At 40.7% G+C, this 24,660-nt stretch overlaps 1 pseudogene; it reads right to left on the reverse strand.

The window, feature by feature from the left end:
* Positions 1-857: 857 nt before the first annotated feature.
* Positions 858-14,631, reverse strand: LOC141504111 (basigin pseudogene; annotated as a pseudogene).
* Positions 14,632-24,660: the final 10,029 nt, after the last annotated feature.

A 24,660-nucleotide genomic window follows, 5' to 3' on the forward strand; every position in this document is an offset into this window, starting at 1 on the left:
CGCAAATCTAGTCTACACAAACAGAACAGTCCTGTCACCTACCGCCTGCTTGGCTCCACTGAGCTAATGATATGACAATGATACTAATAAGTCTGTGTAGCTGGTCATCACCACAATCACCTTTGTTGGATTTCAGATTCTGTTTCTTCCCTGGTCTAGCTGGAAGGTTGTATTTTGGAAGGAAAGGTCATGAAGACTTGGAACATGCGATGAACATGAAGACGCCCCTATCTGTTAAGCTGGGAGTGTGGGTGACCCTGCAGGGTGTGGGGTCACTGCCAGTGAGAACATTCAGGGAACATGAGAGGGGTCTTTGTAGTTGCTTGCCTGCTTCTTGTTCTTAACCACAGAGGCTGGATCATGTCACACAGAAAAGGTCATTTGGAACAGCTAAGAAAGACAAGGAGCAAGTAATACTTGTGACTTTCACTTCGGACAGGCGGTGGGCAGGACTGATTTTATAAAGCCACTTCATTGGATTAGTTGATGCACTGGACTCTCTCCCAGACAACATAATAGTACACACTCTCCCCTTTTAGAACATAGGGCCAGCTGCTGTAGAATCTTCTCCATTATGGGCAACCGGCCTCTAAAAAAAGAAAGCTCTCATCCTGCCAAGAAAACACTCTCCCCAATTCTGTGCCACACCGCCCAGAACAAGGGTACAGAAATCCAGACAAGGACAGGCATGCAGATCATGAAATCTATTACCCCACATCCCCAGGGACTGAGGCCAGAGATCAGACTGACTGGTGGCCAAAGGACAAAAATTTAGATAGAGAGAAAACAAAAGCAAACAAAAAAATAAAAAACAAACATAAAAAACCACCCTCCAACAATTTTAAAAAGTACTTGAATTTACAATTTAGTTTTTTATAATTTAGTGAAGACAATTTGGATTTTGGAAGGTACATTAGGAATTTACTCCATGCTACATTGTAAAGAAATATACAGACAGATACAGAGACATACACACACACACACACACACACACACACACACACACACACACACATACACAGACACACACATATATCCATCCAGGTGAGAGCTTCATCAGAAGTCACCTTCTTTGCTCAGTTGGCATTTCTCTGACGAACATTTTGTCTATCTTTGTCATTTTGAGACAGGCTGCTTTTCAGTGGGGTAGACCCACCATTCCTCATCCCCTGGGGGTTTAGCTGCTGGGATTTCATCAGGGTTTCTCTTCCTCTCACAGATGAAAATGATAATGAAAAGGATCAGCACCTCTGCCACGATGCCTAGGAAGGGCCAGAGCGGATCCAGGTGGCTACGGACTTTCAGGGTGATTACAGCAGAATCAGAGCCCTCAGAATTGGTGCCGTTGCAGATGTATTTTCCAGGATCCTCCAAATCCGCAGCTTGAATGTGCAGCTCTGTTTTTTCAGGGGTCTCAATGATGATGATCCTCCCTTCACTACCATTTAAAATGTTCCTATAACTTCCAGGTTCAGATAGTTTGGACCAATTCCAGTGATCGACGGGAGGATATGAGGTACTCTTACACATAAGAACTATCGTGTCTCCCTCATTCCCATCTTCAGACTTCTTGCTCACCACAATCTTTGGGGGGCCTTTGACTTGGACGTCAGCCTTTCCAACAACTGCTGGAAGAAAGACACACTGATATTCCCCGGTTTTGTCCCGTGACCTAACCTCATACCGTGTGTCTGGACTACTCGACGAATCCTCTTGCAACACCTTGTCACCCTTCAGCCAACGATGACCCTGAATTTGTGTTGAATTTTGATTCAGTTTACAGGTCAGGAGTGTTTTATGGTCAGAAACATCTACGGCCGTCCAAATGTTGCTTGCCGTCGCGGAGGCGGCCGGAGCGCAGAGCAGCGCGGCGGCCAGCAGCAGCCGCGGCAGGGCGGCCCCCGGGGCCCGGCGGCCCGGCGCGCTCTCGGAGCCGGTGGCCGGCGCTCCCTCTCCCCCACGGTGATGCTTACTTGGAAAGGAGTTTCTTCCCAGGCGACATGAAAACGCCATCACTATTGCAGCTGGGAGTCTGGGGAACAAACAAGTCTTAGACGCTCTGGAAGAAGGCAAAAGGCAAAAGGGGCCTCCTGAAGAACAAGAAAAGATGAAGAATTTGTTTGTATACACAACAGATGAATATTTGCACCTACATTACTTGAGGGATACATGAGTTTGTTTATGGGGATAATCCTGCCCCCAGGACATATCACAAACTTCCTTACTTCTTGGTAGGTGGTCTGCTAGGAGCAGTAGATAGAATGCCAGACCATTTGTCCTTAAGACTCATTTGTGTGAGTTCAAATCCATCCTTGGGCACTAACTGTAACCCTGGGCAAGTCATTTGAGCCTGTTTGCCTCGGTTTTTTCCATCTCTAAAATGAGTTGGAGAAGGAAATGACAAACTTCTCCAGTACCTTTGCCAAGAAGACCCCAGATGAGGTCCTTTAGAGTTGAAACAACTGAAATGATTTCGCAAGGCCCTTCTTCAAGTAAATCTTCCATGCATTTTTATCCTAGCCCTTTGGGCAGCTGAAGACTTTCCCCAAATTGTCTCCAAGACAAAGTATTTTGCAACAGCATTCAAGTCACTGAATCTCACTAGGCCCTACCTAAAGTCATCTGCTTAATTAATGGAGAGAGTTGTCCTACTGTTCCCTTCTCCACTCAAAACCATACCCTCTACCCCATTAGGGTACAGGAAAAAGAAAGTAAGACTTGATAGACACAAGGGTTTGAAAGGTAGAAACCATTCAGAAGAGAGAACATGGTCTCCTCACTTTGCCTCAGAACATTTGTTGAAATACAATTCTCATCTTTTCAATATGATCCAAAGATTTTGATTTTGTACCAAACCCACAAAATTCATCTTGGCTTTTTAATTTTTTTTTCATTTGGAGAAAGAGATAGATATATGGAAGAGGAGAGGATACAGTTTAAATTGGAAATACTCTGATTTGGAGAAGTCCCTGCCAATTCTCTCTGTTCTTTTCTACAATCAGAAAATGATGAAGGATAATAATCTCATGCATCACCTGGCTATCTGGGAAACTATGGAGAATGTGAAGGCCATGTGCTCAGACTGGAAAGGCACACTGACCTTGAACTGCATGACTGTTCTGCAGATCTAAATAGGGGACAATCACTACAAGAAAGTCACTAGCCCAGATGTCATTGCACTCAATAACATGATCCTCCTTGACAGTGGCATCACCATCCACAGTGGCTACACATCCAGTGGTCTCCCTCGATGCTAAGCTTTAACTGTATAGGCAAAGGGAATTTTAAAATCCTTGGGCAAAGAAGAAATGCTTAAGTGGCTTACCTGTGGTCACATTAGTAGAAAGTGGCAGGTTCTCTGTTCACAAGTCAAGAATTCGTTCAACAGCACTACAGAAATTGAACATCAATATACCATATGAAGACTTATAGTTCAAAATTAGTTAATATGGAAGTATGAGTAAGAGTATTGTGCCCTAGACATGCCTAACAAGTCTCAAACATAAATAACCTTTTGGGGCCAAGAAAGTCTCACTAGCAGACAAGATATATTCCCCTTTATCCAAAGAATGAAAGCCCTTCTCCAGAACAGGCTGGAAAATATGTCTAGGGGAACAGGCCATTACTCTTCTTTCTCCAAATCTTTCACTGTCCTTGAAACAAACAAAAAGTCATACATTCGGGAAAGGACTACCCAGCTGGGCTGCAAGGAAAGTCTGAGTAATTCTAGGTGCATTTGTCTTCCTTTTGTCCCCTCTTTTCTTGATTTAGGACTTTTCATTTAGCCTCTATACTGTTTCTTTTTAAGCCTCCAGAATAAGAAGCAGGGATTCCTGGGTAGGTGGCCAAAAAGACTGACTGAGCTTGTTCAAAGATCTGAAATGTGACTACCAGACAATAAGATAAAAGTTGCCTGAGGAAAAATTCTACAAAGTCTACACCTTCAGTTCAACATGAAAATCAATGAGCACAGTTTTCAAGAATCCAAATGGGACTTTTTGAACATACAGTAAGGGGGCCTCAGAGATTCCCCTCAAAAAGTAGGCCATCCCATAGTCCATTTCATAAGGTCCTCCCTCTAAGAAAACTTCCATGCAGTTTTATCCTAGCCCTTTGGGCAGTTGGAGACTTTCCCCTTATTCTTTCAATGCCAACGTGGTGTGGGGCCATATTCATATCACTCAACTTCACTAGGCCTTTCCCAACTTCATCTGCTCAATAGATAGAGTCCTTCTACTGTACCCTTCTCCAACCAAAACCACACCCTCCACCCAATTAGGGTACAGAAAAAACTAAGTAAGATTAGTGTGACAAAAGGGTTTTAAAAACAAACTAAACCAGGGAATCCTGTCCTTTTTTTAGTGTCATTGACCTCTTTGGCAGTCTGATGACTTTGAATCTCTTGCCATAATAGTTTTTAAATTATAAAATAAAATGCAGATTATTCCAAAGGAAAGCAAATGCATATAGTGAAATAAAGGTGTCATTTTCCCCTAATCTAAAGTTATGGATCACCTGAAATATATCCATATGTCTAGCTTAACAGGTCCTGAGGTAGAGGGAACCCAAGTATTTTGACATAATTTTTCTGAACTCTTCCACACAATACCTTTATGAGAGCACACCTAAGTGTATACCTCGTTAAGAGTGAAATAGTTTAAAGGAAGTGATGACTCTGATGGTGGAGTGAGGAGTATAGTAAATAACTAATTGGCTGTCACCATCTCAATTTCCTATTCTGTCAAGTTGAAGAAGGGTCATCATGTTTCCTTCCTGTAGAACACTGAGGGTGAAGGAAGGTTATAGCACCATGGATCAGGTTGGGAGTTGGCCATGTTCCCTCAGGAGAGAAAACAGAGACACCTCACTTTGCCTCAGAACATTTGTTGAAATATAACATCCATATGGGTCGGCTAGGTTATGCAGTGGAAGGAGCACCATCCTTGGAGTCAGGATTACCTGAGTTCAAATCCAGCCTCAGACACTTAATTATTACCTAGCTGTGTGGCCTTGGGTGAGTCACTTAACGCCATTGCCTTGTAAAAACAAACAAAAATGTTTTAAAAAAATTCAGCATCCATAATAGGGAGGGACCTCTTTCCCATTTGGTCATCATTTCAACATCCTCCATAGATTTTGATTTTGTACTGAACCCACAAAATTCATCTTGGATTTTTTGTTATTCAGAGAAAGTGATTAGTGAATAGGAGAAGAAAGCAGAGATTTTGAATTGGAAGTGCTCTGTTTTGGAGAAGTTACTGCCAAACCTCTCTATTCTTCTTTTCAGGCAGAAAATGATGAAGAATAATAATGTCATGCATCATCTGGATGCCTGTGGAAGTAGGGGAAATGGAAATGCATCGGCCATTTGCTCAGAGAAGAAAGGCACACTGACCTTGAATCTCACAACAGTGCTGCAGGTCTACATAGGGGACAGTCACTATAAGACAGTCCCTGGCTGAGATGTTATTACACCCAAATACCCAGATCCTCTTTGTCCATGGCATCACCATCCAGAGTGACTACAACTTCAAGATCATGGTATGCTTGCTGGTGACCCTAGGCTTTAACTGGATTGGAGAAACAGATTTAAAAATACCTGGGCAAAGCAGGAAAGCTAAGTGACTTGCATGAGGTCACATTTCTGGTAAATGGCAGAGTCAGAATTCAAACAAATGTTCTCTGTTCGCAAGTGAGGAATTCTTTCAACAACACAATAAATCCAACCTGAACATACCATATGAAGACTAAGGGTTTGAGATTACATAATATGGAAGCATGAATGGGTTCTTGTCCCCTCTAGGTACCTGTCAGGTGTCAAGCAGAAACAACCTTTTGGGGCAGATACTTGCTTGTATAGCAAAGAAAGTATCACCAGTAGACAACAGATATTCCCCTTTATCCAAAGAATGAAAGACCTTTTCCTTTCCTCGTTGAGAGAGAAGTAATGGGTGACTTGGTCAGATTTGTCCTTTCAAGATCATTTTGAATGTTGAATGGACTGGAGTAGGAGAGACTTTAAGCAGAGAGAGCAGATGTCAGGTTTTTTTTTTTTTTTAATAAGTCCAGTCTTGAGATGATTTCAATTTTCACCAGGGTGCTGGCAGTATCGGTGGAAAAAAGGAGACAGCAGATATTCTATGAAGATCCTATCAGCAGGACTTGTCAAAAGATTGGAATAGGAGGAGGATCAAAGTGAATGAGGAGTTGAGGAGACTGGCTGACTGGGATGGTGGTGGTACCCTCAACAATAATAGGAAAATTTAGGGAGAAAGCTTTTGAGTTCAATTTTGGACATAGCTTAAGATATCTATATGACATCCATTTTGAGATGTCCAATAGCTAAGTGGAGATGTGAAACTAAAGGTAAGTGAGAGGTTAGACTGGTCTGTAGATTTGCAAATCGTCAGAGATGGTAATTGGATCCATGGGTTAGGCAACATTTAAGATTTGGCATTTATTCTCCAAAATGGGTGTGGGGTGGAACTCTCCCTACTGGATCTGGGAAAAGCCAATTATCCACAATAATAACTCCTTATGGCTGAGTTCTTGCTTTTGGTCCCAAGGCTTTCCTATGTACCTCCAAGATTTGAAAGTAGCCTAGGAGGGACATGGACTGCTTTGTACAATCATTCATCATCTTTTAGAGAAGGAAGAGCTTATCCCTACCTTTTTCATTCTTCTTCCCCAATTCTACCCTTCAGGGGCAATTTTTTAAATTATAGGAAAACCAATCCCAGAGATGAAGTATAAGATATTATCTTAATAGGATCCCACACAGGTAGGCAAAGGATTAAAGGAAGTGAAGTCACTGCTGGTGTAGTAAGGAGCAGATTTTGAACTCTACTTTTCCAGTACCAAAGCAGAGCACACATAAGAACAGAAGTCATTTCAGAGTTAGGCGACAATTTAAGTTGGAAGTAATGAGACTAGACCAGAAGGTGAGGATATAAACTTCCTATCCTCAGGAAGGTGGTCTTTTTACAAGTATAAAAATCTCCAGAAGAATGAACCTCTAGAATCTCCGAGTAACAGCTTAGGAAATACTGGTAGTGATACAAAATGATAGAGAAAACCTAAGTTGCAATTTCCCAAGCTACCGTGTTAAATGTCAAGAGAAAGAGATCTTGTTCTCCTTTTCCATGGAATCTTCTAGGATGGGATCAGTGGTGGGTGGCTCATTTGAGAAAGAATAAAGTTAAAATATCCAAGCCAATCATTCCTAAATAACTTACATAGATTGTGAAGGGAGGTTCCCTCTGATGTAGGAAAAAGCCTTACATTTTCTGGTATTGCAGAAAGAGCAAGAAGACCCTAGTCATTAGAATACTCTAGGGGAATAAGTATGTCCTTCAACATCTCCACAAGTTTTTCTTTGGACATTCTTTTTATCCTCTTTCTTCTTCCTGCTCAAACTAATTAGTAAAAGTGTCTGGAGATTAGCATGAGGGGTCATATCTGTTCGAGGGCAGAACTCTACAAAGTCACAAATAAGACAAAGAAATGGGGATGGGGCAGCCCCAAAGAAAACAGACATCTCTCTGGCTTGGGCTTATTACCTTTCTTGCCTTTTCTTCCTTCCTTCTTGGTGCTCAATATGGCAATGATAACTGGTATCTAGACAGATCATGAGGTTATCTGATGACCTGGAGCTTTTCAGGGATATATCCAACTTGCTCCTACAGGGGTTCCAGGTTGAATGAAGGGGGACAATGAGTAGGAAAGCCTGCAGTTTCTACTGGTCTCTCCTGTACCAACTCCCCTCCCACCCCCAAAGTGCCTACTGCTGGGAGGCCAGAGGTGGTAAATAAATGTTTCATTTTTCCAGAAAGGTTTGTCTACAGCACTACATCAGCCTGGAGCCCTAACTATCTATCCATTCACATTTCCACCTCTGATCTTAATCAGATTTAATAACCTTCTGGTAGGGAAAGTGAGGTGGATATATGTGGGTACACAGGCTATTCTAACAGCCATGACACAAATCATGTACAAGTAAAACCACCTCCTGGACAATCTCAGGAGCTGGCAAGCCTCCCTGAGAGATAAGGTGAGCTGGAGTCCTTGGGAGCCAAAGTCCTTGGGAGCTGGACATTCTGCCCCACTGACCAAGAGCACTAGACACAGCTGTGACTTATTTCCACCCTAACACCCCCCTATCATGTAATGCAAGACACTGCACGTATAAAACGCTTACAACCCCATTCCCTCATTATACTTTGTTCTACCCAGGAAGACTAACAGTATATATGTAATAGCTAAGAAGTAATAAAATTCAGCTGAAGGCATAAGGCAGTAGTGTCTTGACTCCTTATTCTCAGCTCCCCTCAGGGAGGGAGGTTGCCACTGTGGGCCTCAAGGAAGCAAGTCACAACAAATAGTGTCCAAATTCGGGAACCCCCTCTGAAGGATGCTTCAGACTCACACTACTCCTTGCTGGCCAAGGTAAGTGCCCCATTCGGACCAGTCTCTTGATGGTCCCCAGCCCCAGCAGCCCCACAGCTATTACCCTGTACTCCCTTAATCTAATGGGGGAATCTTCCCCCTTCTTCCCAAAATACGCAAGTACAGGTTCTTAAACAACTCCTAAGTTCCCGTCGTCTGAAATGCTCTGAAAAAGAATGTAAGACAACACTCCAGGCGGTTTTTGTTTTGGCCCCCTGGACTGAAGCTGGCCAAATCCAGGATCCTGATGTTTGGGGGCGTGTTTTGACACTTGCCAGCAGAACTCAGGTCCATGGCGACTTTTCTGCCCCGCTGCCCTTCTATCCTGTTATCACTGCAATACATGCCTGCCTTTCAGGGAGAGAGGAAAAGCCTGAAGTTACTTTACAGGCAGCTTTAGATGCAGAAAAGGCCAGAGCAGAGAGCCCATGCCACCTCACTGAGGTCTGCGATGAGGGCACTCAAAGTGATGAGAAATCCACTCGGCCTCTCCTCCTAAGCCTTCCCCGGATCCTCTGCCAGAAAAACCACCCCCCTATAGCCTCCTTTTTTTTCACCCTGAGTTGCCTTGGGAAGACGGCTGGATCCAGCCTCCCCTGAAACATCAAGATGCACCCTCTGCCCCCTCAGCAGCAGCTAACGATTTCACGGATGCCTTTCAGATGAGAGATTTTTTCTGGGTCTATTGGTAATCATTACCCGTCTTCCCCTCTCCTCAAGGGGATTTCAGCACTCCCCGTTCTGCTCCTCCTCTCATTTCCCTCCCCCTGACCCATTCCACAGGTTTATGTAGCTTTTACAGATGCAAACAGAAAGCACCTGGGCTACGTAATCTACAGTAATGGATCCGTTTTATTCACTCCCAGTAGCCCTCACACCCAGTCTGTGCAATGGGCAGAATTGCAAGCCCTAGCCTTGGTCCGTGCCCGCTTTCCTTCCTCCCCCCATCCTAACACAAGGGAGATGGTTTGCTTGTGTTTTTCCCACAGATTGCCCTGCCCTGCTGTAGATTCCCGACCATCTGATCTGACAAGTAGCAGCAGCAGCAGCAGCAGCAGCCCTCAGATCACTTAGCTCTATAGCAGCCCTGACCAAAGGAATGCAAAGAATGTCTCTAAACAACAGTAGATGAAACCTGAGACTCAGAGGACTGAGGGGGAAAAGATGATCCCCCCAACCTTCCCGCAGCACTGCAGGATGAGCTCTTTACCTTGGCAAAAAGAGTGATGGACTTTAAACCGAGAGGACACTTGTCTCTTCACATGTTACTATGTTACCCCCAAAGCATGGGTCACCCCTCAGTGTGTACTTCTCCCCACCCCCAGATTCATTTATGATGCATCTCTTTTCCCTGCTATCTTTGCCAGTAATGGAACTGTGGGTCTCTCCACACTCTCACCGGAAGAACAAGCAGCCACACCATATCCCAGGACTCTTAAAGTTTCCAATTATTTTGGTCCTTTGCATATCTATACTAGGTCCCACTAACCTGTTCATTCCAAGTGGACCTTTTCGCCTTTGACACCTCTGCTATGAGGATCAAACTCCACACCCCCCCTGCCCTTTTCTCCCTGACACTGGACACTCCTCCCACTTCTGTTCCCCACAGATCCCCTGGATCCCATGTAAAAAAGCCCCTGTATGTTTCATTGTTTATTATGTTTATTACTATTTCTCAAATATCCAGGGCCCCCCGGGCCTAAATGTAAAACAAGGGGGATATGTGTGTACACAGGCTATTCTAACAGCCATGACACAAATCATCTCCAAGTAAAACCGCCACCTGAACAATCTCAGGAGCTGACAAGCAACCCTGAGAGATAAGGTGATCCGGAGTCCTTGGGAGCCAGAGTCCTTAGGATCTGGACATTCTGCCCCACTAACCAAGGGCACTAGACACATCTGTGCCTTTTCATCTCTTCCCTAACATATCCCCTATCCTGTAATGCAAGACACTGCACATATACAATGCTTGCACCCCCATTCCCTCAGTATTCTTTCTTCTACCCTGGAAGACATAACAGTATATATGTAATAGCTAAGCAGTAATAAAATTGAGCTGCAAGCAAGCATAAGGTAGTAGTGGCTTGACTCCTTATTCTCAGCTCCCCTCCAGGAGGGAGGTCGCCCCTGTGGGCCCCAAGGAAGCAAGCCGCAACAGATATATGTGGTGGGTGGAGATAGTGGTCATCAATGGACCTTTTCTTGATTTCAAAAGTGGACTTGGAAACATTAGGGAGAGAAATAGGGAAAGGGGTCTGAGGGAGGAAAACAGGCCTATGCACCAAATTGTGAAGTTACCTTTGTCCTTCTCTAGTCTGGGAGAGTCCTTTAGATGAAGAAAAAGGTTTAGCCCCTAAAACAATGGAAGGACTCAATTGGTCTAGGCCAGGATTGTGAACTACTGTTTAATGTTTTGATTGCTTCAAATAGCAGAGGGTTTTAATACTAAGAACACTGGAGTTGGACTGCCAAGAACCGAGTTCCAATCCTAACTTTTTGTTAGTTTTTATTAGTTGTATAAGTTTGGACAGCTCACTCCCTGCTCTTGTCTCCAGTGTCCTCATTTGTAAATTGAGAGGGATGGGCTAGATGAGCTCTGATGTCCTGTCTAGCTCCAAGTTCTATGAAATGCAGTGGTCCCTTATTTCTGGTATATGGTAACAGACCTAACACTGGAAATGTTAAGTAAGCATAGTGTTATCATGCAGAGAGCCTAGGCCTTGGAATGGGAAGAGTTGTAATCTGCCCTTCCTTCTCTTTCTACCTATATGACCTTGAATAAATCACTTAACCTGAGGAAGACTCACTTTCCTTTGGAAAGTGAAGTTTTCACTAAATGACCTTCCAATTTCAGATGAACCTAAGTATGTTTGCATGCCTATGGGGGGGGAGGGTATATAAGAAAGACCATGTCTTCTTTGCCTAGCAGTAGCAGAAAAGCTTTAATATCTTAAGAAAGATTGTAAGGTCCTTGAGGACAGTAGTTTCAGATTCAAAGCCCTTGGATCACTGTCTTGTTTTTAAAGGAGGAGGTATCTGCATATTCCTAGACCGAGAGTTTATCAGACTGACGGTAGGAAACCTGCACAGTAAGGACAACTTTAGAGTGGTAGCAGAATTGGTGGCAGGAGATGGGGGATTGTCGAGAGTCCTGACTTCTTATGTTTATTCTTATGCAAGTAACCTTGTCAAGAGCTGATACTCTACCCGCTATGGCACCTAGTTGCCCCAAGATGAGGTATTTTTCCAAACAGGTGGAGTGGTGGCAGAAATGGGAGCAGAGAGGCTACTTCTCCTAGAATGCTATTGTTGAAGCTGATTAATGGCAGCCTTGCCGGGTGACAAATGGATCCTCCTCCCTCTCTTCCCAGATAATAATGCTTGTTTGGGACTTCCTTTGAGTCTAGAGCTGAAAATTATTACTCTTTTGCTAGTTGCCTAATTGAGTTAGAGGGCTCACCAGAGAAGCAGCTGTATACACTCTCAGACCATCATTCTCTGAGTGAGTTGAGAGAGTGATAGCACTCTGCTGCCCAGAATGCCTAAAAAAAAAGCTTCTACAATTCAATATCTGGCCTGCAAATCTTTCTGAGCCTTGGCTTCCACTAGCTACCTAAGTACTAGGGGACAAGTCCAAGTCCACTATAGACTCTTGGTCAGACTGGGACACAGTTTTCTCACAATATTTTTCCTTCCCTATTCTACTCTCCTCTGTACTCATGTCCTTCTTGAGTGATCCGGAAGGTATTGGAACTCAAGGATGGCATCTTGCTGAGAGTATGAAGGGAGTTGTTTTATATAAATTCCAAGCTGGGTGCAGTTAAAGAAAAGCAAGGCGGATGCAGTAAAGAAAAGCTTCAGGTATAGACTGACACTTTCATGCTTGTGTGTTTGTATGTTGTTTTTGTTTTGGAGCAAGGGAGGAATATAACCTCTGTTTTTAACACATGAATGCAAGCTAGAGTTAGAAACTGGTACCAATGGGAATTGGGAATAAACCCTACCTTTTTCTAGAGTATGAACTCTCAAGTAATACTGTCTGGAATGTAAACTGACTTTCTCACCTTCATTGCTTCAATTTCTTTTCTTTATGGGCCTTATTTCCATTGTGATTGATAACCAACTGTAAGGGAGATTAGGAATTCCTCATGCCTTTAGCTTTGAGTGAAGATGGGTGGATGGTTGTGGGCTAGAAGACAGGGAATTCTAGTGATGAAATATTAAAGGTCACAGGATTGTATCTGATGATGGTCACATAACAGATGTGAACTTTTTTTCTCACCTCATCAATCTATTAGATAAGTTGATTTAATTTTGCACTTTCTGAGTTTTCTTCCAAGAGCTTAAAGCCTCTTGCCTATCTTGAAGATCTCATTCATCTCTATCTTCCTCCTTACTCAGGAGGTTGGGGAAAGGCAAGATTGTCTCTTTCTTATTTGATGGGATGGGAAATGTAATCCATATTTTGCTAAAATGTAACCTGGGAACCTTTAAAGATATGGATATGACTGTCCCCAGAGCCAGGGCTGGGATGGCTTTGTCTTCTAAATCCAGAATCCAATCCTTGGTCCATTAGGCTGAGCACTAACATTAAAACCCCTATGGATGGTTCAAGAGTTCAATTTGAGAACCAACATGATGGTCTACTAACTTCTGTTCCAATCTGGACACAAACCTTGAAAGAAGAGTTAAACTGAGCCGGATTCTATAGCATAACTGATCTTAGTAGTCTGTATGAAGGAGGTTTGAGGCATGGGCACCAACTCTATTCAGACATTCCAATCTGCCCCCAATCCCAAAGTCCCCTGAAGGCTCCTTCAAAATCAAAGATCTGGAGGTTAACATAGCTTAGATGATTCCAAGTTCACTAACAGGAGAGGCAACCCAAGTCAGTAGAAACAAGCAGATCTGAGAGATTTTGATGCTAGATTATCATCTATGGAACCAAGGGTCAGCCCTCAGAGTCTCAGTTTCCATATCTGTAAAATGGGTGTAAGAATTTACATTCATAATATTGTGGCAAAGAAAGATAAACTCCAGTTTGCCCTTTAAAAATGACTGCTATTTTTGCTGAAGAAAATGATCTGGAAGCTCTTCTTTCATACACCCCAATTGTACACACATGGAAAATCCCAGAAAAGAAACCACTTATCTGGGGAGGAGGAGGAGGAAAAAAACTCTGCAAACCCCAAGAACCTTGTGTGGATAGAGTTCCCCCATATTTTGGAGAAAGAAGAAGGCAAAGGGTGTCTGTTGTTGAGAGGTGGGATTACCTGTCTGCCTACCTCTAGGTGCCTGACTGAAGGAGAAGGGCAAATATTTTTGTCCCTTATGATCCTTGTAAAGCTAATTAAATATTCTTCCATCTTGTTCTTAATTAGGTGCCAGGTCCTTTGACTCTTTTGGCTTTTTTCTAAAGATGTAATGTAAGCAAGGCTTCCTTCCTCAGTGTCTGATCTAAGGGTTCCCCTTCTGTCAGAGGAAAGCAGTTTTCAATTTCACCTATTGATGTGTGGCATCATCTCCCACAGAAAAATATAGCTGCCTGCCTTCAAAAATGAGCTTGAGGTGGTTTGGCTTCTACTTCACAGTCAACGTTTAGCTTTTGTGTTTGGGGAGGCCTGCTACTTTGTCTCTCTCTGTGAGGAAAAAAGAATATTTATCATTATAAAAGACTACATTTATATATGCCTCTTCAGTTTACAAATTATTTTCTTCACAACAACCTTAAAAATAGGAAAGTTACATATATTAATCTTCTTTTGCAGAGCCATAAACTCTGACCCAGTGGTGAAATGACTTCGGCTGGTACATAGGGTTAGTACTTGACAGAGCTGGAGCTTCTAGCCTAGGTTTTCTGACTTCCAAGACCCTCTTTCCCTACACATAGCATGGTATTTCCCATGACTGAATTACTGAGTGGATTTGTGGAGAACTCCTAGCTGTGCTCATTGCAAAGCAGTTGAGACTAACTCATTCTCCATCTCCCCCTTTGTAAACACATATCTAAATTGATAGACATTTTATCTATATTGTCCCAGAATACCTCTTTATCACTTGTGTCTACATGGACTGTCTCTTCTCACTGATTCTTCTATCATCTCTTAAGATAGACCCCTCCCCCATATCTTTAACTGCCAATAACTGCCAGAACCTTCAATTTACCAGTCAAATGGAGAGAACTGTAATTAGTCCCCCGAGTCCTCTGCTTCCTGAAGAGCCATCACATACGTCTGCTAGGCTGTCTCTTCCATGTTGGGGGTGGGGAGGGAAATTAAAGCATAAAGATGAGTTCCTATTCAAGGACTGATAATGAACCTGAACATAGAGCCTTTATTTAGACCCTCCAAAGGGGTAGAGACCAACAGGGTAGTGTGTGTATATGTGTCTGAGGGCTTAAAAATCAGAGGAAAGGGCAGATGAAATCCCTAGAGAGTATTAGTGATGCAGGATAGAGGTAAAAGAGTGGGAAAGAGCCGGTTCACAAGTTTTCTTTTCCCCAAGTGCCAGTGTCATGGGGCCTAGAAGTCAGGAAGACCTGAGTTATTAACTGTACTAGATCCATGAGCAAGTTATTGTAAACTCTCTGTGCCTCTGTAAAAATTGAGGAAATTGGACTTCCCAGGTTACTGTGAGGCCCAGATGAGATAATAATTGTAAACAGGGGATACTTCATCTTAAATAAAATCTTAGCAAAACGATTACAGGTTACCACTAGGATAATACATTATGATAAAGTAGGATTTATCCCAGGACTGCAGGGTTGGTTAGGAAAATGATTAGTATAATTTCATCAATAACAAACCTATCAGAAATCATGTGATTATATCAATAGATGCTGAAAAAGCTTTTGACAAAATACAGCACTCATTCCTACTAAAAACAGTAGAGAGAGGGGTGGTTAGGTGACACAGTGGATAGAGCACTGGCCATGGAGTCAGGAGTACCTGAGTTCAAATCCAACCTTAGGCACTTAGTAATTACCTAGCTGTGTGGCTTTGGGCAAGCCACTTAACCCCATTTGCCTTGAAAAAAAACTGAAACAAACACCACTAGAGACTGTAGGAATAAATGGATTTTTCCTTAGAATAATAGGCAGTATTTATATGAAACCATTTAAAAGCATTATATGCAATGGGGACAGGCTATTCAATATCATATTAGAAATATTAGCTTAACCAATAAGAGAAGAAAAAGAAATCATAAGAATTAGAATTGGGAAGGAAGAGACAAAACTCTCACTCTTTTGCGGATGACATGGTATACCTAAAGAATCCCCAAAAGTCATCTAAAAAACTACTAGAAATAATTAGCAACTTTAGCAAGGTCACAGGATATAAAATAACACTCATAAATTCTCAACATTTCTATATATGAGTAGCAAGATGCAGCATAAAAAGCTAGAAAGAGAAATCCCATCTAAAGTAAATTCAGACAATATAAAATACCTGGGAGCTACCTGTCAAGGCAGACTCAGAAACTTTTTGAAAACAATTACAAAGCAATTCTCACACAAATAAAATCAAATTTAAAAAACTGGACAAATATCAACTGCCCATGGATAGGCTGAGCAAATATAGTAAAAATGACAATTCTTCCAAAATTAAACTACTTCTTTAGTGCATTACCAATCAAAATTCAAAAAATTGCTTTAGTGCGTTAGAAAAAATTGTAAGTTCATATTGAGAAATAGTCAAGAATCTCCAGGCATTTAATGGAATACAGCAAAAGAAGGTGGCTTAGGCCTACCAGATCTAAAATTATAAAGTATCAGTCATCAAAACTGTCTGGTATTGGCTAAGAAAGGGAGTAGTAGATCAGTGCAATAGACTAGGCGCAAAACCTTGAATTGATTATAGTAATCTTCTGTTTGATAAACTAAAAGAGTCCAGCTATTGGAAGAAAAAAACCTCTTTCATAAAAAATGTTGGGAAAATTGGAAGTTAGTATGGCAGAAACTTGGATTAGACCAACACATTACACCCTATCCCAGGATAGTATCAAAATGGATACAGGATGTAGACATAAAAAACCAATATTATAAGCCAGCTAGGAAATCAAGGAGAAAGAAGTTCAGATCTATGGAAAGGGAAGCATTTTATGACCAAGGAAGAGATGGAGAACACCATTAAAAATAAACTAGACAATTTTGATTACATTAAATTAAAAAAAAATTTTATTCAGACAAAACATTGTTTCCCAATTTACATTACTTTTGATCTTGTTTAACAAATTTTAATGATTAATATTTCTGACAAAGGACTCATTTCTAAAATACATAGAACTGATTCCAATTTTTTTAAAAGACAAAGCATTACCCAATTGACAAATGGTCAAAGAATATGCAAAGGCAATTTACAGATGAGATCAAAGCAATCCATAGTCATATGAAAAATTGCTCTAAATCACTATCAAATTAAAATTAATTAGCAAATTAAAACGTCTCTGAGATACCACCTCACACCTCTAAGACTGGCCAATATGAACAGAAAGGACAGTGATCAATGTTGGAAGGGATGTGGGAAATCTGGGACACTAACATTGTGTCATCCAACTCATCCAACCTTTCTGGAGAGCAGCTTGGATTTATGCCCAAAAGGCAACAAAAATGTGCATGCCCTTTGATCCAGCAATACCACTACTGGGACTATACCCTGAAGAGATCATGAAAAAGGGTAAAAACATCACCTGTACAACAATGTTTGTAGCACCTCTGTTTGCGGTGGCAAAGAAATGGAAACCGAGGGAATGCCCATCAATTAGGGAATGGCTTAATAAACTTTGGTATATTATGTGATAGAACACTACTATTCAATTAGAAACCAGGAGGGATGGAAATTCAGGGAAACCTGGAAGGATTTCCATGAACTGATGCTGAACAAGATGAGCAGAACCAGAATAACATTGTACACCCTAACAACAAAAAGGGAGTGATGATCAACCTTGATGGACTTGCTCAAACCACAAGGGCAACAATCAGGCACAGTTTTGGGCTATCTATGATGGCAATGCCATCTGTATTCTGAGAAAGCTTTGTGGAGTTTGAACAAAGACCAAAGACTATTACCTTTAATTTTTTTTAAAAAAGTTGTATTATTATGTAATTTTGCTATATATCATACTTTATGTTTCTGCCTTAAGGACATGATTTCTCTCTCATCACATTCAACTTAGATCAGTGTATACCATGGAAACAATGTAAAGATTAGCAGACTGGCTTCTGCGGGGGTGGGGGGAGGGAAGCAAGATTAGGGGGAAAATTGTAAAATTCAAAATAAATAAACTCTTTCAAAAAAAAACAAAAAAAAGAGTAGCTCAATTTGATAGGTGTGTAAGGAACATGGATGAGAGTAGATTAGATTCTCCTGAGCTGTCAATAGCATCAAAGATCCTGTCTCCAATTTTCTACAGTCTTGCTCACTGCTAATACTATCTGTAATCTGATTCTCAAAGAGTTCCAATTCCAAAAATCAGAAGACAATGGATATTAAACAGTCAAGCATGGATTATAGCCTCTGGATGACTTTCCTTCACTTTGGCTTTACTATCCTCATTGAAAGTTCCTGTTTTTTGCACTAGGCAGTGCCTTCAGGACAACAGAACATTGGCATAAAAGGCTTCCACCTAAAAGGACTTAACTGGCATGTTTTACTCCTAGGCTCCAGCCTACCCGTGTTCGGCAGGTTTCAGCTTGCTTTGCTTTCATGTAGAGCCTACAATAAAGCTGCTTCCTGAATGACTAAGACTGGGTTCTGCATATTCCTAGGTCCTCTCACTGAGGCAACTAGATGGTCCAGTGGATAGAGCACTGGCATTGGCTTCAGGAGGACTGGAGTTCGAATTTGACCTCAGACACTTGCCACTTACTGTAGTGACCTTGATCAAGTCACTTAACCCTAATTGCCTCATATCCATGATCATCTCCAGTCAGTCTGATCCATATCTGGCCACTGGACACAGATGGCTCTGAAAGAGAAAGTGAGGCTTAGTACAGCACCCTTCACTAAAATCCAGTTCATGTGTTTGTACAGGTAGCACTTCCCTGATGTCATGGTCTTCTTCAGGAAAAAAAAAATGAAGCATAAATATTATTTTAAGCCCTCTCGTTAGTAAGGGTTGGGACTGGGAATAGAAAGCAAAAATGAAGCCAAGCAACAGGGAACTCTTCTTACTAGAAAAAACAAGTCGTGTTAGACTTGTTTATTGGACTGACAAAGACCAGGATCCTTGAGCCCCAGTGAGGTGAAGCCATAAACAGCCTGTCTGATGATTTTGCACAGGTCTTTGTCACCTCTGAGAGACCACTGCAGAAACCTACCTCTTATTAGCAGTCTATTTTGGGGGAGCTGGGGTTGAATGAGATAGAAGAATCTCAGCGAGTCTTGAAAAAATCTGTTGTTTCCCGCCCCCACCTTTCCCTGTATCTCTACTCTCAGCAAATTTATCTTGAACTGAGGAGAATTATGGTTCAGTCCCCCTCTAGGGAGCTACATAGAAGACACATGTTCTGGCTCTCAGATGCATCCAAGATCCTGAGGTTCTAGCTGCCCAAGTTCAGTTCTACAATACTATGTAATGTACCATGACTCAGATAATCCCCCAAGTCCATTTTTACTTTTTATCAGTTGAAAAACATTTATTAAACTCCTGCTGTATGGTGTTAAGCGCTGGGGATACAAACAGTGACAAAAGAGAACCTCTGCACTCTTGGTGAAGTAGGAGAAGATTGAGGTGGAGCCTCTCTTACTTTACCAACTGCTCACGTTGAGTAAAAGTCCTTTTTGAATTTTGACTCTGCTTTGGGTAGAAGTGGTAGCCAAGTCCAGGATGTCTACAGAGAGTAGCATCTTGCCTATATAACATCCCGGCTGTTGTTCCCTATCTCCTCTTCTACCCTTTCTCTTTTCTTCCCTCTCCCTCAAATCTCCATTTTCCTGCTTCTGTAATAAGCCATGTCTGTGGGTTCTTTAGGACTTAAGGAGAGTGTTTTCAGAGTGCGACCTGAAGCAGACCCTCAGAATTAATCTTGGGCTTGGACCAGAAAGGGTGGGGAGAGGGGGAACCTTTAATGACCAGAGAAATCCAGTAGCACTGGGAGTCCTATAAGAAGACAGAAGAATGTTTCCATTTCATTTGGAGTTGATTGATTGATTGTTAATGAATTTCCCCTTTGTATTCACCCCAAACCCCACTTCTTCATTCCTTGCCTCTAGAAGCCATGAGGGAATGATATTGTGGTAGAGAAAATGCTCAAGACTCAGTCAGGAGAAACCTGGCTCTGATGCTTACTAGCTTAATAACACTAGGCCAGTCACCACTGAGTCTGTTTCTCCCTCCATGAAATAGGGATGCTTCCATTTCTATTTCTTGTGAGAATTGAGAGCTATCATCCAGAGAGGTAAATATTCAGAGAGATCAGGAATGAGTTGGGTACCTTGCCTGCTGTGAGAGCACCTGACATTTTTTGGGCACCAAACTTAGAGCCACTTTTTCTTTGGAAGTACCAATTTATTCAAGTTTATTCAAGCCCCATATCTTGAGATTTGTGGCATCCCTTCCCCTGACCCCCCCCCCACAGGTGGCACAGTTGATAGAGCACTGATTTCGAAGTCAGGCCAGGAGTTCAAATCCAGCTTTAGGTTCTTTACACTATGTGACCCTCGTCAAGTCACTTAACCCTGATGACCTTACATTCAAGGTTATCTCCAATCATCCTAATTCATATCTAGCCACTGGACCCAGATGGCTCTGAAGGAGAAAGTGAGGTTGATGCCTTTGCACAATACCTCCTTCACTCAAATCCAATTCATGTGCTAGTCATATCATCACTTGTCCTGATATCATGTTATGAGAGTATACCTAAGTGGTGCAGTCCAAGTTTCTCTGCACCTAGCATGCTGGTGCTGCTAGATGGGGTGGTGAAGAAAAAACTTCCAGGCAAGAAAGGGAATATTGGATGAGGTGTAAAAGCATATGGGAAGTATTAGCCTTTTCTTTCTCTGATCATTTTTACAAGGGTCTCTCCTCCTCATGATGCTGCTGAACAGAAGTAACTTATTTCATTTGGTATGACCACTACCTTCCTTCTCTTTATCTTCTTCTCCTTATATATATTTCCATAGGTCCTTGAAGCCATTCACAAGTGCCAAGGGGTTGGCATTGCTGTTCGCATGGTGACAGGAGACAATATGAATACAGTCGGAGTTATTGCCATTGTATGGCATCCTGAGTCATAGTGATGAATACCTGTGTATAGAGGGTAAAGAGCTCAACCGAGTTATCCAAAATGAGAAGGGTGAGGTGGGTGCTGGGATTCTAGAGCATCTGGGGCTTGAGGCTCAGTGTCACAGTAATGCAGAAAATGAATGAACTTCTGCAGAATTAATCCACAGATTGCAGAAGGCAATCACCTCAATTCTACAATTGCTTCTGAAAGCCAGAGTATCCAAAATCAAAAGACTTGGATTTCTAATGTGTACTAAAAGTCTTGGGTTCTGGCCAGGATTAGTTTGAGTGCTCTGCAGTCAACAGATTTGGAGGTGGAGGGAATCTCCTTCATTCTTGACCAACCTATAGGGTATGAGCTGCAGCAGCAAGTCAAACCTCTGTCTCAGGCATCATTTGGGGCAGAGTCCTGTGTTAAGGGAAGAATCAGCATGAACAAGTCTCTGAGTCTTTGGGAAACTCAGTACAGCTTAATACAGCTTAGGGAAGATTAATACAGAATGTCATGCTCCAGGGTTTTTTGGCACTGAAAGATACCAAGGCAATGCTGATTAGAATATGGTCACAGAAAAGCCCAAGACCCATAGGAAAGAAAGGGAGAAGATGACCAAAAAGGAGGGAAAGGGTGAGACTCCAAAACAAGACTTGGTGCAGGAACAAGAGCAAGAACACTTGTGACTATTGCACTTAGCACATGTATATTACAGGCATCATTGAAAGCCCTGTGGGTGTGCAATGGCAGGTGGTGGCTGTTACTGGGGATGGTACCAACATTGGGTCAATCTTGAAGAAATGAGATGTTTGCTTTGCCATGCTAGGTTAACCAGTTTACTCTTTGGCTCAAATTTCATTCTCTAAATTAGAAGTCAAAACAAGTTTCTGGTGTCCTTGCCACTTCATGTCTTTATGTTTCCTCACTCCACCCTTTATAACCCTTCCCTAAATCTCTATTATATGCTGTGTTTTTTTGCGGGGGAGGGAATGAGGAATGGAGGAAACTGGAAAGCAATTTGAAAGACTATAAAAAGCTCATAAAAATATTCTGAATATATTCACTTAGTTATATGTTTTCATTTTAATAATATATGTTAATTTATTTCCATACACATAATACCACTGGCATGCATATAGTTATTGTATTTGTCAGTTAATCCTTTTTATAGTTATTTGATCCATTCATGAAAGAAGTCATATAAAATAAATTTTAAAAAAGATTTACAATAATTTCAATTTTGAATCCTATTTTGTAAAAAAAGAAAATTGTTTTAATAATCTCAATGACTTAAGTCAGTGTTTTAATTATTGATTACTGAAAGAGAAAGAATGTACAGCAAAATGGAGATGGCTGACTTCTGCCTTTTGGTCAGGCCAGACCAACATATTGTCCTTCATTTTGGACACCACATATTGGGATCAGAACCCTCAGCATGTATGTCCCTCCTGGACCTTGAAATTCAAAAAGAACAAATCTAAACTCATCATTACCTTTCTTCCATTACCCTACTCAAAGTCATCAGTCCTTTTCTGTTTCCTATCTACATTAAAGTGAGGTCAAGTCTCAGTCATGTAATTATATAACTTTGACACTTCTCTCTTATCCAAGATAGATATGTATCCAAAAGTTGTCAAGTCACGATGGTTCTTTCTGCCCAAGACCTGTCATCCTCTCCCTTTTCTTCAATTTCAAATGTATGATGCTATTCATGACATTTTTAATGGAGTTTCTGCAATATATTATTAACTGTTCTTATTTCTGATCTCTACTTTCTCTGGTTATTCTAATTCAAAGCTTTCTTGAATTTTTGTTTTGGTTTTTGAAAGACAGTGGAGGTTAAATGACTTGCAGGGGTCAGCTAAGTAATTATTACATCTCTGAGGTCTGATTTGAACTCAAGTCTTCCTAGGTCCAGGGTCAGAGCTCTCTATCCACTGCACATTTAACTGCACTAGTAATCTTAAACCATTCAAGTACACCATCCTCTAGTGCTAAAGTCTTCTAAGAGATGGCTACTTTCTCAGTTCAGGGCCATCAGATCTAGGAAACCTCCCTTCCACCAACACCTTTTTATATGTTTTCTTCCCTTGAATTATCCTAGATCTTTTTACCTTGACTCCTTTACTGAAAGACATTGGGATAGACATATTTGTTTGGATGCTGCAAGCCTTCACAATAACCTTCAGTAATTATTGAAGACTATTTTTATTTTTGCATGCTAGGAAAAAACGGTAGACACTTGATATGCGATATATAATTGATGCTTAATAAATGTTAACATGAATTGAGAAAATATATACATTATAATATTTATGCAACTCCATGCCAAATAGAAAAACAGGCAGCAAATAGAAAAATGTAACTTGAAATACAGAATTCCAAAACACAAAAATAAATTCTTCTGTTATAATTTTTTTAAAAATTCACTATTTCTCCTATTTGGAAAGAAGGGGACAAATGGAAAATATCCACCATGTCATCTAAATCATCTGAACCAAATTCTTCCATGAAAATTACAAAAAAAATGGAGAGGCAGGAAGACAAAAAGAAAAAGATACTTTAAAACTTACAAGATTTGTTTTTTTAATTCTTTTTCTAATTATTGGTTTAGGAATGAGTATTTCATTTCCAAAGTGGGTACAATGATCTCTGCAAAAAATAATTAAATAACAAGAAAGTAAAATATAATTTTTTCACAAAGTTGTTATATAAGTATTTCATGATTTATGCTGTTCTTATTCCTCTAGTATCATTTTAAAAATTTCAAGTTTTAATTACTATACCTTTGATTCCTATCCATGGCATTCACATTTGCTCCCTTCTTTAGAAAAAATTCTACTATACATTTTGTTTACAACTGTAAGAAAAAGTTATGTATAACCATCCTGCAAATCATTTAACATGATTGACAATGTATAAACTCTACGAAATTATTTGCTATGATAGGGAGGTAAAAAAATGTGGAAATGAATGCTGATACTATCTTTACAATAATTTTAAAAAACTAAAATTTAAATTTAAAAATGATACTAAAACTCATAGCTTAAAAAAAGAATTCTCTACCTTAAGACTAAATCATACAGCAGGCATTGGTCTAAATCAACTGAAGGAGTTTCCTCATTATGAGTTCCAATGAGAATGAAATCTCCTCCCATGTTCCCTAAAAATTCCAAAGACCAATGAACTTTGACTACAGATTTATTTTAAATTTTTATCAATAAAGAAATGCTTCCATGAAAAGATGAATTCTAAAATGTGAATTGGAAACTTATCTGATTACTGATTTTAGCTCATAAAACACATTTAATTCAGTTCAATGATATAAAAAAATGAATAAACACCGAAACACAGAGAAAATTATATTAAAAATGCATAAGCACAATATCAGAAGACATTCTAAACATTTCGCCTTCATATTTGTAAATTCAAACAAAAGGAAATGGATTCAAAGAGGTAAAAGAACTAGTTAGTGACAGAGTCAGACTGCACTACAACACTGTTCAAATGGAGGATATCTTTTACTTATTGGCATTTGTCAATCATTGTGCAAGATGATGATGAAATGACAAAATTAAAGTTATGGTTGCAGAAAAAAAAGAGTATCGATTTTCAGAGAGCAGGGGGAAAAAGACATTTGGAATCCAATATTATGGATAAATTGTGACTTTTCTACCATAAATTTGAATTGAAATAGCAAAATAATCAATAGAAATAACAAGGGAATGATCAACCCAGAAACATAATAATTTGTCAAAGTGCAAGAAGATAACTTTTTGGGTTTTTTTTAGCAAAATTGAGTTTATTCATAGTTACTGTGTACAAAAGAATACAAGAAATAATGTCAAGAAAGAAAGATGATGGGGCTGCTAGGTGGCACAGTGTATAGACCACCTGACCTGGAGTCAGGAGTACCTGAGATCAAATGTGACCTCAGACAATAATTACTTAGCTGTGTGGCTTTGGGAAGTCTCTTAACCCCACTGAGTTGCAAA

Source organism: Macrotis lagotis, unplaced genomic scaffold, assembly GCF_037893015.1.
Source record: "Macrotis lagotis isolate mMagLag1 unplaced genomic scaffold, bilby.v1.9.chrom.fasta BILBYCTG115, whole genome shotgun sequence".
Classification (NCBI taxonomy): domain Eukaryota; kingdom Metazoa; phylum Chordata; class Mammalia; order Peramelemorphia; family Peramelidae; genus Macrotis; species Macrotis lagotis.